General features: G+C 45.2%; 1 long non-coding RNA gene across 1 annotated transcript in view; it reads right to left on the minus strand.

Moving 5' to 3' along the window:
* Nucleotides 1-15,261: 15,261 nt before the first annotated feature.
* LOC309859219 overlaps nucleotides 15,262-17,550 on the minus strand; it is an 82,358-nt gene continuing 80,069 nt past the window's right edge. Inside the window, exon 3 of the long non-coding RNA XR_014308616.1 lies at nucleotides 15,262-17,292. This is a non-coding gene — a long non-coding RNA (uncharacterized lncRNA). The remainder of the gene's footprint in view (nucleotides 17,293-17,550) is intronic.

A 17,550-nucleotide genomic window follows, 5' to 3' on the forward strand; every position in this document is an offset into this window, starting at 1 on the left:
GCACCAGAGGCGCAAATTAGATCTGGGTGACCAAATCTGAAACCTAGAGGAAGCCTTAACGAATGAATGAAGTCCTTTGTCCACAAGGATTTATCCAGCTCCGGTGTGAGCCCTTCCAGAAGTCAGTGTTCTCTGGGGAGAGAGAAGTTTCTGGAAAGGAGACCCTGACTGCAGGCACCTCATGTAGTTGAAGACCTTCCACCTCAGGAGGCCCGTCTGATTTTTTATAGTCTCATCCTTCCTTGAAAAGACCTGTTCTCCGCTTTGCAACTTTGACTCATTCTCATCCTATTACTACTCAAAAGTTAATATTTTATTTTTACCCCACACTCATATTTGTTCCTTAAAATATGGCACATTCCTCATAATAAAAATACTCTTAAATTCTTTTCATGGCTTTTCTGACTTAAAAGCAAGTGAGTTTTCATCTTCATAAACACACTTCATAAACACATCTTCATAAACACTTACTTTCTAGAGTAAGTTCTCTAGAAATGGAGAAACAGAAAGGGTTCTAAGGAATTTACATTTGGAGGCTAGCTGGAGCCTCTTGCTCACAGATGAGCTTCTCGAAAGAAAGACTTGCCACTGGTCACTTCTTTGGATAGTGGCAGAGTCAGGGCTGGAGGCCAGGAATGGCTCCCATGCTTGGTGCTCCTCCAGCTCCTCAGACTACAGACAACTTAACCTACTTGGGATTGCCCTTTTGGTGTGTTTGCTCCCTCTTCTTTACACTGAAGACTCCTGGAAGAGGTCATGCCTTAGAAGCAGATGAACTTAAGTTTGATTTAAGACTTGACACGACGTCTGCTTGAATGTCTCAGGCTAGCTACTCTAACTTTCTAAGGCTCAGCTTCTTCATCCATAAAACAGGGACAAGAGCACCTATCGCAAAGTGTTGTCATGGAGATTACGTGAGTGACTAGACCTACAACACCCAGCACGATTCTCTGTACATAGACCCAGGATGAGGAACTTTCCCTTTCCCTCCAGCGCCCCAGCTCCTCACTAAGCCCCGAGAGGCAGCATGTCTCTTAGTGCTGTACGACATCAGTGAATAGTATAAGGTGCCCTTTCCTCCAGAGGCACCTGAGGGCATCCCTGAGAAGAAGGAACTGGTTCATCTTCCAAGGGATGCTTGTTTCAAGAATAATGGGCAAGGCAGACAGGAAATACAAAGGAGAATGGACTGTGTTGTTAAGCTATATATGTTTATTAATAGCTATCATTTGTATTGTGCTTCCTGTGTGCAAACCATTTTAGATAAATTGTCCACAAGGAGCCCAAATCTTACATCGCCCCATGGAACACATGAGAAAATAACATTCAGAAAGATCAAGAGACTTGCTCTGGGTCATGTGATTTGTCTGCATAAGCTGGAAAGCCCTAGGTCTGCCAGACATTAACGTCTGTGTGGTCTTCCCTGAAAACATGTTCTGGGTTTGCCCTGTGCCTTGATGCTGGAGGCTGGTGGTTCCGACAGAATTACAGGGGGGCTGCATTCTTTTTGGCAGGTGAGGCACAGAAACCGATGAGGCACATCACAGATTTATGGCACCATTCTCTCTTGGCAGGGTTTGGATCTTGGTATGCTAATTGTTCTCTCCTGACTCTGTAATTTGCAAGCTTTGGAAATTCAAAATCCAGGATTTAATTACATGATGACATCAGTTTCTCTGAGGTTGATCCATAAAGCTCTGGGGCTGAAGGGCTTGGAGGGAGGAAATACTGTTTTGGGTCAAGAAGTCCAGTCCTTTATTGTAGGACAGGCTGTCAGATCATATGATGTGTGGTGGGGAGAGAATTCTGTACTCTCTTCGAGCACATGGTCTTGAATTTATTTTAGGACACATCACTCACTGTAGCCATTCCCTGAAGATAAACTCATTTCAGGTTTTATTGGTGACTTAGTTCTGGGCTTCACTTTAACTGGTTCCTTTATAAGAAGTCAGGCTTTCTCCAAGCCCTCCTTCACATCCCTTTCTTCCCTGAATGTGTTGTATAACCCCAGCAGCATACCAAAGAGGATAACCCCCCAAGCAAGCCCTCTGAGTTTTGGTCCCCATGTCTTTGTCACTTGGCCTTCCTTACCCGGAGCCACACCAGGCTTCAGTTTCCAGAACTCACCTCTGTGACATCTGTGTGTCAGCTACTTCTACCTGGGTCATCTTTCTCACCCTGTCTATTCACTTGGCCAACTCATGGTCAGGACCCAACAACCATTTCTCTGAGCCACGATACTTGACGTTTTGGGCTTCATAAGATTCTCAATTAATTGCTGACTGCCAGCCCCTATGACCTCCCAAATGCCTTCCAAAGCTGTCCATGCTCTCTCTCCTCACATCTCCTCTCCCAAGGACAGTCCAGGCTGCCTTCACCTGCCATCTGGATTGTTCTCACGCCCCTCCTAAGGGATTCTCAGGTTTTCAGTCTTTTTCATCTCCAAGCTGTTCGGGACACTTGGAGATCTGATCACGTCTCCCCTCTGCTTCAGACCCTTCAGTGAGCAGCTCCGAGTGCCCCCAGGGTGACATCCACACTGCTTCTCATGGTGTCCCAGAGGCCACACCTGGTCTGATGCCTCCTTATCTCTCTGGTCACATCTCTCCATGCTGTTCTGCAGTAATAGTCCATTCTATGGCACAACTGAATTAATTTCAGTTCCCTGATCATACCATACGATTGTTCTTATTAGGGATTTTGCAAGTCCTGTTTCTTCTCCAAAGAATACATTTTCCTTTATTTCTTTTCAGAGCTTACTCCACATATCCTTTAGTTTCAAGTTCAGTATTACTGTCCTCGGAAATGTTTTGGAGTCCCATTATAGCCCACACCCCTGACCCCCAGCTGCAGGTCATGACTCTTTTGTGTGCTCTCAGATGTCTCATGTTGCTCACTGTTAAATATTTTTAGTCGTCTTTTTGTTCCTCTATGTCACTCATTAGGCTGGGAGCCCTGTGACAGCAGGGACCGTGCCTGTCTTGTTAATAACCACGTCACTTCTACCACTGAGCACGGTGCTGAGAGATGTAGGTATGCAGCAATGTGGGCGAATGAATAAGCAGGTGAATGAATGAATTTATGACAGAGATAAGCCTCCTTCAGCTGGATTTGTGAAGGATTCCCTAGCACCCTGCACGTACTCAAATCACCACACTTGCCATGGTTCTCCTATCAGTTTTGGCTTATTTTTCTGTCTCTACCATTAGCCCTGAGTTCCTAGCACAGCACTCAGAACATGGTGAGTACATGTTGAATTGGTGATCACGTGGTGGGGCTGGGTTAGGGGGATGATCTGCACAAGGAGAAAGAAAATGACAAAACACAAGCATATCCCGGAAGTGCTGGCTCTTGAGATTCTTATTATGTCGCCTTGAAAATTCCTACCACTCTGTGAACTACTTCTCCTTTTGTGATGTGTGTCCTGTCACGTCTGGTGCCATAATTTAGTGTGATGTGAGCCATATTGGTAGTAAAGCTATACGATTTGCCATATTAGTTCATCCCACTGCTTCATTAAGCTCAGTATGCTGCCCTTGGCCATGGCTGGGCTTGAATTTTGATGTTGGGAAGAACAAAGCCCTTTACATTATCCCTCCAAGTCCCATGAGTCAGGTAAGGGCACATGTGGAGCTGGAGATTGTTCATCTTTGCAGATAATCAGCACATGCCCTGGAGCTTGGGGTTTTCTTATCCGCATGGTTTGCTGAGTGAACAGACGATGTTCCAAGGTGTGCTAGGATTTCAGCAACCCCCTCCTATTTCTGTAAAGCCTCTGGGTTGGTCAGAGTGCGTATGTTGCAGGATTGAACAATTCTGCACAACCCATCAAGAGAGTACATGGAGATAAAAGACAGAGAAAAGGATGAATACCCAACTTTTGTAGCAACATGGACGGGACTCGAAGAGATTATGCTGAGTGAAATAAGTCAAGCAGAGAGAGTCAATTATCTTATGGTTTCACTTATTTGTGGAGCATAACAAAAAGCATGGAGGACATGGGGAGTTAGAGAGGAGAAGGAAGTTGGGATAAATTGGAAGGGGAAGTGAATCATGAGAGACTATGGACTCTGAAAAACAATCTGAGGGGTTTGAAGTGGTGGGGGGGTGGGACGTTGGGGTACCAGGTGGTGGGTATTATAGAGGGCACGGATTGCATGGAGCACTGGGTGTGGTGAAAAAATAATGAATACTGTTATGCTGAAAATAAATAAATTAATTTTAAAAGAACAATTATATATTCCTGATACAGAGGTTTAAAATGCAGAATGGAAGGAAATATCACATATTATTTATACAATTTGAAAAATACTCCCCTGAAAATTCTGCCAATAAAGCTTGCATTAGATGTTAAAAAAAAAAAAATACAGAGGAGAAGTTTGCTGGGGGTGAAATGTTGTTTCATTTAAGCTTGAAAACAATCTTTGGACAAGTGTCCCCATGTTAGAGGAGAGGTGACTGAGGCTCAGAGAGATGAACAGCTTGCCTGAAGTCCATGCAACGAGGAGGTAAAGAAACCCATTTGTGGCTAGTTCGCTCTGATCCCAGGTCCTGTCTACATGCTTCACACTAGACTAAGCTACTCCCTACTGAACAATGTGTCTTCTTAGCAAATATCAGTAAGGCTTACACTGAAAGACATCATCTGGCAGAGTCCAGCAGAAACACTCTTAGGTTGCCATGGCCATACCGAGAGGAAGGAAGGAGGGCAGAATATGTGATACAATAAGGAGGGGAGTTGGAAAGGTAGAGGAAAGGCAGAATATGTGATACAATAAGGAGGGGAGTTGGAAAGGCAGAGGAAGGTCTTCACTCCCCTCCTCTGGCAGGTGGGAGGTTGCCATACACAAGGGTTCCCGGTGATTGACTAGGAACATTTCCCTTTCTAAGGAGAATGCCAGTTATTCTGTGTTTTCCAGATATAAAAAGGTAAAGACTAGGTGAACTTGAGGGACTTTGTGTGCATTCATTAGAATGCAATTCTAGCTCATAATTGGGAACAAGCACTCCAATTTTGCAAATGCCTCCAAATCGATGAGTTGTCCCATTAACCCATTTCACCTCCCAGTGGGCTTCCCTGCATCAGAAATAATCATGACAACGCTGGTGAGGAAGGTAGCTACTGCCTGTCCGCAGTTAGAAATTGTCAGGCATTGCATTTGAACGCTTACATGTATTTTCTCCTGAACAAGACCCTGAGGGAGCTCCTCTATTTAAAACTCCAAGTTTACAGAGAAGGAAATGGAAATTAAGGAGGCAGGACAGAGTTCATGGCATTACTCCTGACCTTATACTCTGAAGAGACCTGTAGTTTTGCCTCTCTCATGCATCCAACAGGCATCACATGTGCCTTTTGTGCATGTGGACCTTCTGAACACATTGACTTGGTTGGCCCTTCCTGCACATGCATGAGTTTTTTCCAGCTCATTTTCTTCTCTCTCCCTGGGGGGGGGGGGGATCACCCTAATCTCTTAGCTCACTGCCAAGGCCTGCCTCATCCTCTGAGACCCAGCTCAGAGAGCACGTCCATGAAGCTCTTTCTCAGCATTCTCTTTCCCCATGAAGCCTTCATTCCTCCTATGATTTTCAGCATGTTGGCTTTTTACAAAATTTTTCACCCAGAGAAAGCCTTTCTGTCTTTCTTCCATCAACCCGAAATGCACTTAAATACCTCTCTTCCTTACTGGATTGTGTTGTTAAGTAGAGACGTGATGGGAGGGACTGTTGTCTTGGGCATCGTTGTGCCCTCTCAGAGCTGGGATGAGAATTTACTGAAGAGTTGTTAGTGTGCAAGATGGGAAATGACATTAATTGCCCAACTACTCAGTGCAAACAGAAAGTACGGTCAACAAAGAGTTGATGAGGTCGGTAAAACTCCTATTTTACAAGATGAGGAAACATACTCAACTTAGTTCAGAATATGTCCAAGGTCACCCATCACATGAGTTTTTAAACTTTGCTCTCAGTGATCCAAAGCCCAGACCCTTTATGCCATATGCCATATTCGCTGTTTCCCAGCAGTGGTTGTCAAATAAAACCTCAGTGAAAAGCTCAGTTCCTGGGAGTCTGTGTCCTGTTGGTATGTGGCAGAAAGATTTGCAATTTACTATTTTTTACAAAGAAAGAATTTATATATCATCATTGTAGATTCACTTCCCTTGGATTGGGGACTGTCATCACTTGAGTTTTTTGGTTCCCCTGACTGGTGATACCGCTCTAGGGAGAGCTTGCATTCCGATTATTAAACCAGAGGCAGGAAAAGCCACACAGGAACTCTCTACACTGGAAGGAGCCCAGCAGATGATGAATAGCAGACCTGAATCTTATCATGTATTTCAGGATGATGTATGGGACTGTTGGAAACTGTCTTTGACAAATGTGCACGGGAAGGGGAATTATCTCCAACAATGAAAAATGTTCTTATTATGTGATCCTAAAAAGGATCAGGACCCCTATCATTGGGAAAATGATCATCCCCGTATCCCTTATTAACAGCGATATGGAAGCATGTGCTAAAGACATTGGACATTGGGCTGAAGCTGTGATGGATAACTGTGAGTGCTGGATCACGTTGGACTTATGAAAGGTAGTGTTATGCTTGATAGCAGGTGGGAAATGTGCAACTCGCTAAGGTCGCTTTTAGCCCTTGCTTCGTGAGGCTCTGTAGGACTTGTTCCTGCTATCTTAGCCAAGTACCCAGCGGCTTTTGGTCAGGCCCAAAGCTATGAATCAAGAGTAGGAGGTATGCAATACACATTTGTAGGAAATAAAGCCATTTCCATAAGGAGGAGAAGACAGGCATTTTAAATATTTAATCTTACTTTATTTTCACATTTCACATGCTTATGTGGAAACCTGGAGTCATAGAGATTCACCAGCCTCCCTGAGGCTAGAAACCAGCAGAGTGCAGATTTGAACCTGAACAGTTTAATTTCAAAGTCTATATGCTTTGCAGACCATGGTAGTTTTCAATAAATAAGCTCCTGGTTGGAGTTCAGAATAATAGAAATAGAAACAACCGAATGTGTATGTGAAGTGCGTACTGCAGGCCCTGGCACAGGGTAGATGTTGAAGAGATGCGAGTCTTCCTGCCTTTCCTCCTTCCCTCTTTCCCTCCTTCTTTCCTTCATTCCATTTTTGAGTGTTTGAGTGTTTTCCAAAACCAGGCAGAGTGTTGGCCACAGAAGATTATAAACAAGTCCTGGGCTTAGGGAACTTGAGATCTCTCCCAAAGACAGACAACTAAGAAGCAATTAGAGTTCATTACAGTAAGTTGAAATCCCAGAGCAGAGATAAGCAACCACCCAAGGGCCTCCTGGAGGTTGTGCCATTTAAATAAAGATTCTTGGAGTGCAGATTTATTACTTTTTTCAGTTCAATGGGTGCTTTGTGAAATGTCTTCTATTATTATAGACACTGTCTACCCATTAGATTTAAATCCCTAGTTGTGGAAAATAAATCCTACATTGTCCTCTAGTTAAAGGAAGATCAACAGATCAGAAATCTTGCTGGGCTAGCTACAGGCTCCCCCTGACTTGACTTCTAGAGTAAAAGGCCTCTCAAGTTGTACACATATTTTATTCATTTCCTATTACATGTAGGATCAGGAACATATGTGCTTAATGTGTTCATTAAGCATTTGTAGAATAATCGAGTAGCCTATATTAGATAGGTAATTCTTTGGCCTTTGGCCTGCATTTTTCTAGAATTTATATTCCATTAGTTTTCCTTTGATGTTTTAAAGTAATGATTACTCTAGCTTCTCCTCCTGCTCTCAAAGTTATAGATTACAAATAGATTTTTGTGTCATTTGCGATTTAATGGCTGCTTGAAGCACTGTGTGGGGGTTTCTGAAGTCATACCCTGGCTCTGAGCAAGAACTGTTAACATTCAGGCATATTTTCTTTCAATCTTTTATTTACTTTGTTTTTTATGCACATGAGTGTGTGTACACAAACATGCAAACACATGCATTCTACTACAACGATCCTACTGGATATTTAATTCTGCATTACTTTTCCACTAAACCTTACCATCTAAGCTGTTCTCATGTCATTATAAATTGTGCAATTATCAAATTATAATAAGGGAGGCGATCTCATTTCCCTGAGCTTTTACTCACAAGCCCTGCTTCCAGACCCTTATGTCATTGTTGAGTTTTTTTCAGTGGTTCATTCCTAAGTTTGTCAGATCTCACTTGAGCTGTGGCACACAGAATTGATTTCAGTGGTTGATGATTCATTTTTCTCTTTTCACCCTTGGACTGATGCAAATGTTTGTCTTCAATATTTGTAGCTGAGGGATGATGCTAACTTGTTTTCCCACAGCAAGAAGAAAAGGAGACCTTGGGAGTGGGCTCCCCTCTACGGGTGTGTCCCCAGCAGGGGCTGCCACTCCAGGAAAGCCTTGAAATCAGATTTGCCAATGGATGCCTCTGGATGCCAGTGATTCTTGCAGTTCACCTCTTTTAACCTCAGCTTTATCAACTTTAATATGTTGTCCTGGTGCCTTGATTTTTTGGCTCATCTGTTTTAATGTGATGAAATGTAAAGATGGAGCTCAATCACAGCGACTGTAGGGGTTTTCAGCTGATCGCCTATCCTCCGTCTGTTAAGGATTCGAATTTTAAGCAGCCAAAAATACATTTTCCTGGTATCTGTCATCAAGTGATTAGTGCAACTATTTAGTTCTGGTCATCTTTCCTATTCTTGGTAGATTTGTTTTCTCTTCTTAGAATTCTACTGCTGCCCTCTCTGTCTGGGAGACTGGAGCTGTCATTTAAACATTGCTTATTAGGATTCCAGTATTTGTCTCTCATATACAGTCAGCTAAATCAAAAAGTCATACAGCGTTTTTATTTAAATGACAATTTATAGACCAGGTCCGCTGGAAATTTTCTGTCCGTGGCATCCATCACTGCTTTTGTGTACATAGTTTTATGCTCCTCTCTTTCTCTCTCTTTTTATCTTCTTGAGAGCACAGCACACATATCCATCAGAAGGATCAGAACTGCTTGCAATCCAATAAAAATGCAATAAAGATCTTGAAAGGAAATGAAGACAGACACTGTATCCCAGACCTTCCTTAGATACTCCTTCTCTTCCTCCTTCCCCCTACCCCTTCCTCTTGAAGAGGAAACTTTCATTAGTCACTTTTTTAAAAAAGTATTGAAGCTCCTGGTTTAGTTTCAAATAAAATAAACATTCACCAAAGGCCTGAAAAAACGCCAAATATTGTTACCTCAATTAATTTGCATGATAAACCAATGATAATGGCACTATTATTAAGAATGGTGTCATAGCTGATATTTACTGAGCACTTACTATGTACCAGGCACCGTTCTATGTGTTTCCGGTGCTGTTACTCACTTAAGGTAATAAGATGTTGATTTCTAAAAGAGAAGACTGAAATGCATGGGAGCCGGCTTTCCCAGGGCCCAAAACTTGACTGACTGGTGGAGCTCCAGCTTCTGATGGAGAACTCTGTCCACCACACTAGCTTCTATCTTTATCTTCAGTGAGAAAACTTGGGGCCTGCTTAGTATCTCTATTTTGTAAGAATGACAGATTGAAAAGTCATCACACCATGCTTTACTGAGTTTTAATTTTTAACAGATTGGGTTAGAAGTGGGGGAGGGGGCGGTAAACCTTAAAATCATCTTCTACCGGTCCATTTTCCCTGGGATCAGAGTAGATTGGCAAAACATTATGATCTTCCATTTCAGAGCTGAAGGATTATCCATCTCGATGGGGGAAATCATCTCTAAAATCCTTCTGAAACCAGCTGCTGCAGAGGTTGGTATATTTCAGAAAATGTCTGCGGTACCCAGTAACTTCGGTGATGAAAATGAACAGAGTCAAGTCTGCATCTGGAGGCCCATATTGAGTATATGCTCCCCACCCCCCACATCCCTGCTGTGTCCTGTGTCTCCTCTTGTAACAGAACCAGGAGGTCTGCCTTTCAGCCTGTGCTCACCAGGCTCCAAAGTCAGCAGCAGTTAGGGTTGTCAGGGTTGGTGGGGTTCCAGTCAGACAGAGGAGGTGATGATAGGAAGAGATGGAAGGACTTTGTCTTGCCTATGAGAAGACATGGGGAAGGAGCCAGAGTAGGCTAGGGGAGCCATCAGACCAGAGTGCAGGTTTGGTCCTGAGTGGAAGAGGGAAGGAGGGAGGGAGGGAGGGAGGGAGGGAAGGAAGAAAGGAAGGAAGGGAGGGAGGGAGGAAGGAAGGAAGGAAGGAAGGAAGGAAAAGTAGAAGGAACATCTCAGACTTCAGTAAGGTCATTGTGGAGTCCTTGAGCCAGAGTCACGCATCAGAAGAGGCCCCACCTCCTGGGAATAGGCCTACTTGAGTATCCCTGCCTGCTCCATCATTGGCTGGGAGCAGCCTGTAGGAAACACAGTCTTGCCGTAGACATGGAATGGATTTATGAGTGCAGGAGTTGGGGCTCTTTCCCTTCTTTGCAGCTAGAAGTCTACCAGATGCATTCTCATTCCAACCCCCCCACACACACACTCCACACCAAACTGATAGTCAAGGTACCTAAGTCATTCAGCCCTTCTGACTTCTTCAGTTAGGTGGTGTGATGAGCAGTTCAGATTCGTCCCCCGTGTTACCCCATATTGGACACATGTGGGTTTAAAGGAGGTGCTGATTGAGATTGCAGCCCTGGATTCTCTGGCCAGTTTATACAGCAGTCCTCAGAACATTTTGTCCTTTCACAGCCTGTGAGGCCTGAAAAGAGGGGATTGAAAGCAGCTGTTGGGTTGGTAGCCTGAGAAGGAAGCCCTCTTTGTACCTGGTGATATCCCCACACCTCTTTTTGTGTCACAGGCAAAAGGGGAATGTCCATCCCCTCATGCCGCTGCATCCCCACCAATGTGAGAAAGGCCAAAGTGCCATTTCTGGAACATCTTCCTGATGGCCAGCATGCATAGGGTCTTATTTGAGTAGATTCCATGAAAATGACCAGTAAGGCCCATATTCTTTGGAGCATAGCCTAGTGATTGTGTCACTGTCTTCAGAATTCCAAACTGACCCATCACAGCTCTACCATTTATCAATGGCAGTTACCATGGGAACTTCAAGTCCTATAAGTCTTCATTTCCTTACCTGTAGAATGGAAGTGATGGGACTGATCTCTAAGGGTGAGAATGCAGACGAGATGTAGTCATCTGTATAAGGGCTCCAGATGGTGTTAGACATACTGTACTAGCTGCTGCCCTTCTGACTATGGGAGAACCAAAGTCCATGTATTATGGCTGGTTCCTGGAACCTTAAGGCTCATGGGAGGTGGGCTGGATGAGCCCATGTGCATGCATCCACCCCTGCCTAGCTCTGTGCTATAGGTGATGGAGGATGAGTGGGGGCACTGCACCTGCCCCTTTCATGCCTTCTGGAAGGTTACAGCTTAGCACTCAGTGTTACTCGTTGGCCCTCAAGCATTCTGTGCTACTTTATGCTTCCCTGCTCAACCTTCACATTGGCCTTCCTCCAGAATAATTTGTTGCTTGGAGCAGACCCCACTCATAAAAGAGGCAATCTGGAAGGCTGGGCATTCTGAGAGCCTTGAGCAGAGCTCTGAAAAGCCAGGCACTCACATATCTTCCTCTCATCTCTCCAGAGCTACTTTGCTTTTTCCAGACTGGCTTCTTGTTTCTCCCTCTCTGCAGTCAGGCTCACCTTGGTCACTGTGCTGCTCATGGCCAGCTTTACTGGCTTCTGCATTCAAAATCTCAATAAAGACTGAGTTGCAGGGTCCCCATTCCAGATCTTGGGCAGGGAAAATCTGTAGGCTCATCCCCCCTGACAGTGGGCTGTTCAAGAATTAGAGACCTATGACGGACAGTAGGTGCTAGAGCCCAAGCTATGAGCAGTGGGAGGGGATCACTATGCAAAGTAGTGAAGTGTGGTCTGAACAGACACAACCACCAAGAAGATTAAGATTAGATGTTACTTCCTCCAGGAAGTCTTCCTCGACCCATCTGAACAAGGATAGATCGGCCCTCTCCTGGGATGTTCTGATTCTGGGCACTGGCCTCTGTTGTGCTCTACTTCCCTTAGCCCCACATCTGTCTTCAAACCCGGTGGTGCATCCTGAAGGTAGGGATGGGATCTACTTGGTCTTTTCAGACACTGCCAGTGTCCAAAATGCCTGCCACCAAGCAGGTACTCCATAAATAGTTTGGAGACCTAAGTATCATCTGGGAAACTGACAAATAATTGTACTGCAGAAGAAGTACTTCCCAGTAACAGCACGAAGCATCTGCTTTGGCAGAAAAACAGTTGTCGTCTCTGCCCCACCCTCATGCCCGCCTCCAAGGTGCAGTAAACATCCACGGGACAGAAGCAGGGCTCCGGTGACTGCCTTTCATGTCATGCTCTCTGTCTTTGATCCTGATCTCCTTTAGGTATTGAATCCTGAAGAGCCTGCTGCAGCTCCCCACGGAACAGCCATCCGGCATCCCATGTATTAATGCCAACTAGCATTATGCTAAGTGCTTACTTAGCCCAGTGTCTGGCACATAGTAAGTAGTTGTTCTTTTATTATTGACGGAGTACTTTAAATAAAGTGCTGCATACCCACATCTCAGTGCCTTCATTTATACAATGAAAATGCTTCTCTGTGCTGTACGGGTTTGTATGAGGAATAATTTGATACTGTGAACAGAGCACAGCCAGGTCTGGGCTCAGGGCTCCATAGATGAGAGGTGATGCCAGCCCCATCAGGAGAAGGCTCAATGGGCTCAGGCAGTGACCGCCCCCCCCCCAGCTCCCAGAGCCATGCACAGGAGGAAGGGGACAGGTTTGGAGAGGGGCTCTTCTGTAGCTCCATTTGCATGGTTAGACACACAGGGCTCTGGTCTTTTGCCTTTCACCTTGAAAAAACTCAGGCTTTTCAAAGAGATTCTAGACTATATTATCAGACTTTCACCTAGCACGCTGTTCTTTTCAGCAGACTGACTTTTATAATTCTCATGACCAAATGCCAACCCTTCTTTACCCAAACCCCCTTAATCCTTTGACCTTGTCTCAGTCACAAGAAATGATTGTCTGCTACATCTTGCCATACATGATTTAGGGAGGATTACTGACCAACCGCAGTCCATCCTTCACCTTCCCCTCCCCCACCAGCCATCATTTCCTCCTGTGAAATCCTCCTAGGGGCCCCAGACCCCAGGAAATATGCTTGGAAAGAAAAGAGCTAGGCAGGGCAGCTGGGGCAGAGGCACAAAGCATCTCAGGGTAAGAGGTTGAAGGGAACATTCCAGAGGAAGGGAGGACAGGTGTGAGTGTGGACATACTGTTTTGTCAAGTGAAAGAAAGCCTGTTCTTGTGGCTCAAGGTAAGCAGATGTTCACCCTGGCCTCGTCACCCTGTCACCCTGCATGTCATTTGGCATGACTCTCCAGTGAGGTCTCTGAGGAGGCGGGCCTGCCACAACAACTCCTGGGTGCTCTTCCAGAACAGAACAACAGGACCTGTGTGGGTTGCCTGTAGTCACAGGGTGAGCGACGGCCTCTTCCAAGACTAGACCCTAGCTGCCAACAGCAGATCCGCTCAGCAAGACACAGGGCTAAAACGTTCAGTCCGGTCCGGTTCTGTGCCTGTTGCTGTCAGAGTCATTCTCTACCTGGACACGGCAGAGTGTCCTCTGTTACCCAGGGAGCTGTGCCTTGCAATCCCATTCTCCCCTAGGCTCTCCTGACATTGGGCATCAGGCAGGGCTCAGCCCGTGGGAGGCACTGTGGAGGGCTTGGGAAAAGTGGGACAAAGGGGGATGTGGGGGACTCTTCTCTTCCTCCCTCTCCTTCTGGTTGTGGTTCTGGCAGTAGCTACATCCTGGGGATCCAGGTCCTGCAGGATGGCTCTTGTCTTGACGGCTGCAACCCTCCAGGACAACCTTGCGTCATTCCAGCCACCTCTCCACAGTCCTGTCTCTCTGCTCTGGGGACTGCACCTCCTCCTTTTGTGGGTCTGTTCCCAGGGCTGGTGGCAGCTTCCTGCACTCACTAATCCTTGGATCACTTCCTTTTCCCCTGGCTTTTCAGCTCTTCCAACACCATTGTAAGGGTTCCCTGCACTAAATTCCCTCTTGGAATAGCTGGCAAGGGCTCACTTTGTCTGATGGGTCCTTGACTGATCCTTTGTTTGAAAACTGGCTCCCCTATTATGTGAGAACTAGAACTTTGGACCAGCTTCTTAACCTGCAGAGCCTCTTCAGTCTCCTATGAAAGAGATTTTAGATTTAGAGGTTATGTGTGTATAGAAGCTAACTGAGGGCTTGGCGCATTGTAGGTGTTTAATGAGTGGTAACTCTTATTCCAAGTCACTGAGGAAGAGAGTAAGGCCCTGTCAGGAAGGAAGCTGGCCTTTTAATTTTCAACTCCTAGCAGGATGCCCCACATTTAATAAAGTAAGTAAACTTAATAAAGATATATATATACATATATATGTGTGTGTGTGTGTGCATAGAGAGAGACATTAGAGTGCCTCCACGGACTAGTTTCCTGAGGGTGCTATAACACATTACCACAAACTTGGTGACCAAAAACAAAACCGGAAGGTTGCCTGGGTGGCTTAGGTAGTAACATCTGCCTTCAGCTCAGGGCATGATCCCAGGCTCCTGAGATTGAGTCGTGTGTCTGGCTTCTTGCTCAGTGGGGACTCCGCTCTCTCTCGCTCTCTCTCGTCCTGCTGCTCCCTCTGGTTGTGCTGTTTCTGTCTCTGACAAATAAAATCTTAAAACAAAACAAAACAAAAACCAGAAATCCACTCTCTCACAGTTCTCACATTCTCTCTGAAAGTCCAAAATTTAGGTGGGTCAGCAGGGCTGCTCCCCCTGTGAAAGCTCCAGAGGAGAATCCTTGTCTTTCCTCTTCCAGCTTCTCATGGTTGCTAGTTGGTGCTTTTGGTCTGTGGTCACGTCTCTCTCTGCCAGTCTCCTCATCTCCCTGAGTGTGGGTCTTTCTGTCTTCAAATAGCATTCTCTTCTGTGTGTCTCTTGTAAGGACGCTTGTTACTAGATTTTCCTTAACTTATTTATGTCTCAAAGATCTCCCCCCCCCCCCAAATATGGCCATACTCACAGGATCCATGGATAAGGATACAACAGTATCTTTTCAGGGCTACTGTTTAGCCCACTCGAGTATCTCAAGGGCTGATGGTGATGTGACCGACAACAGCTCTCATGGGCTGGTACCCATGCCCTAAGTTTACTTTAGAACAAGTCTACTTTGTGTGGTTAGGGGGATCATTGAAATCATATGCCCGCAGAAGCTTATTTTATTAACATTTACAAGGTATTGATACATATTACTCATTGTTTATTTGAACATTTTTCATTCACTATTCATTCCTGTGAACAACAGTTTATTAGAGTATCTATCTATAATAGGCCAGTCACTAGGCAGGCCCTGAGGATTTAATTAGATAGATAGATGAATGGATGGAAGGATAGATTTCTTGAGACATGAACTGGATATGAAGATAAACGGGGAATCTACTATAGTCCAGTGTGACCAGGCCTTCAGTGGATATATTTGCCCAAGATTAGAAGAGCCAGAAATGTGCCCAGGAGATTAGAGGAAGCTTCACAAAAGAGGTACCATGCAAGCTAGATCATACGAGTTGAAAGGAGTTTATTTATTTTTTTATATAGATTTTATTTATTTATTTGACAGACAGAAATCACAGATAGGCAGAGAGGCAGGCAGAGAGAGAGGAAGCAGGCTTCCCACTGAGCAGAGAGCCTGATGATGCAGGGCTCGATCCCAGGACCATGGGATCATGACCTGAGACAAAGGCAGAGGCTTTAACCCACTGAGCCACCCAGCCGCCCCTGAAAGGAGTTTATTAAACAAGAGGAAGACATGCAGGCAACACCTGAGATGCTCCATGTATTCAAGCATAAGAGATTGTAGTGTTTTGGAAGAATGGTGAGAAAGTTAGTGTCCTGGAGCTGCAGGGTTCTCATAAGGAAGCAGTGGAAGTGAGACAGCTGTAGGAACCAGAAGCCAGCTTTTATTTAATACCCACAAAGGGGAAAATCGTATTAATCCCATTTTACTGGGAAATGAAGAGAAATTAGCATCACATACCTAGTTAAAAGGGGGACTTGTGCCCCGTTTTCTGCCTTCCCTTGTATCAGAGAGCAGCAGGCAGATATCCCTCAGTGTTCTTCTCCCGTGGTCTGCATGTTCTCCTTTGCTTGTGTCTTATTCCTCCAATATTGGGAGCCCTTTGATTTCTAGGAGGCCTGCCTTGTGCCTAGCATGTGCCCGTGGCCTGCCTTATACCTGGCGCCCCACAGGCATCGAGGAAATCTTTGCTAACTGAGTTTTATCACAGGAGAAATCCTGGATCAAGCAGGAGAGCCGGATAAAATTCTTCCTGAAGTCCTCTCTGACCTCAAGCTTCCAGACTGAGCTTGCTTTCATGGGAGGCTGAGATTTTCTTCTGGAGTCAAAATACATGGATACCGCCCGAAACCTATTGTTACTTATTTCTCTGGGGGCAGGGACGTATTTCCACACACAGCCCGCTCTCCATCTGTCACATGCTTTTTTATTGGTTTACACGATTACATCTATTTACGTTTGCCATTCACATGAATGCTGCTTTTTCATAATTCATAGAAACGTCGCACAAACTTAATCTGCAGTGAGAACTCAAACTTGACTAAAGCCAAGCGCCCTACCTGCGAATGTCTTTGTTCCTGATAGCATATCCTTTGGAGCCCTTTTCGGTGTCACATAGGTTCCAAATTCTCCTTTAAGGAGAGCCAGATTGAGGAAATCACTAATCTCTGACAGTTGTATAGATATAATTAAAGATGTACAAATTTAAAAATACCTGCTATCTCAAATTACTCTCTAAAAGAACAGGGAGGGGAGAGAGAGAGTTCTATTTAAAATGTCAGATACAGATGCATTAGGCCGGGTAGTCAAAGCACTGTATGTCTGTCACTCATGAAAACTGGCCATTAGGTCCATAAGTAGATTTTACAGGCTTCCACACAAGAACACATCCCACACATTTCAGCCACATAAAGATGAGGAGCCTGGATGGCAGCCGCTGACTCACTGGAAGGGAGCAGCCATTGGGAGGTGATAGTGAATGAGATGTTTGGAGTAAATCCACTGCACCTGGAGGCTGGATGTGGGGCTCAGGGAAGGGAGCACTCAGCAAGGTGGGAGAAGGGCATAGCATTCCATCACAGCTCTGCCACGCAGCATCTACCTGAACTCTGGCCAGTCTCCTCATCTCCCTGAGTGTGGGTCCGTTTCCCCATCTGCAAAATGAAATAAGTAACAATCGTCTCAGCTGTTTCTACTTGCATGGGTGGTTGGGGGAGCAGATGAGGTTTACATACGTAAGCTGTTGATCTGTTGCTTGACATAGTCAAATGTATACCAGGAAGAGACAGCGCAGGTGATCGGAAAGCACGTTAAGAGTGCATCAGTGAGTGGTTTAGGCCTCTGCCTTTGGCCCAGGTCATGATTTCAGGATCCTGGGATCGAGCCCCACATTGGGTTCTCTGCTCAGCGGG

The sequence above is a fragment of the Mustela nivalis genome (assembly GCF_964662115.1).
Source record: "Mustela nivalis genome assembly, chromosome: 2".
Classification (NCBI taxonomy): domain Eukaryota; kingdom Metazoa; phylum Chordata; class Mammalia; order Carnivora; family Mustelidae; genus Mustela; species Mustela nivalis.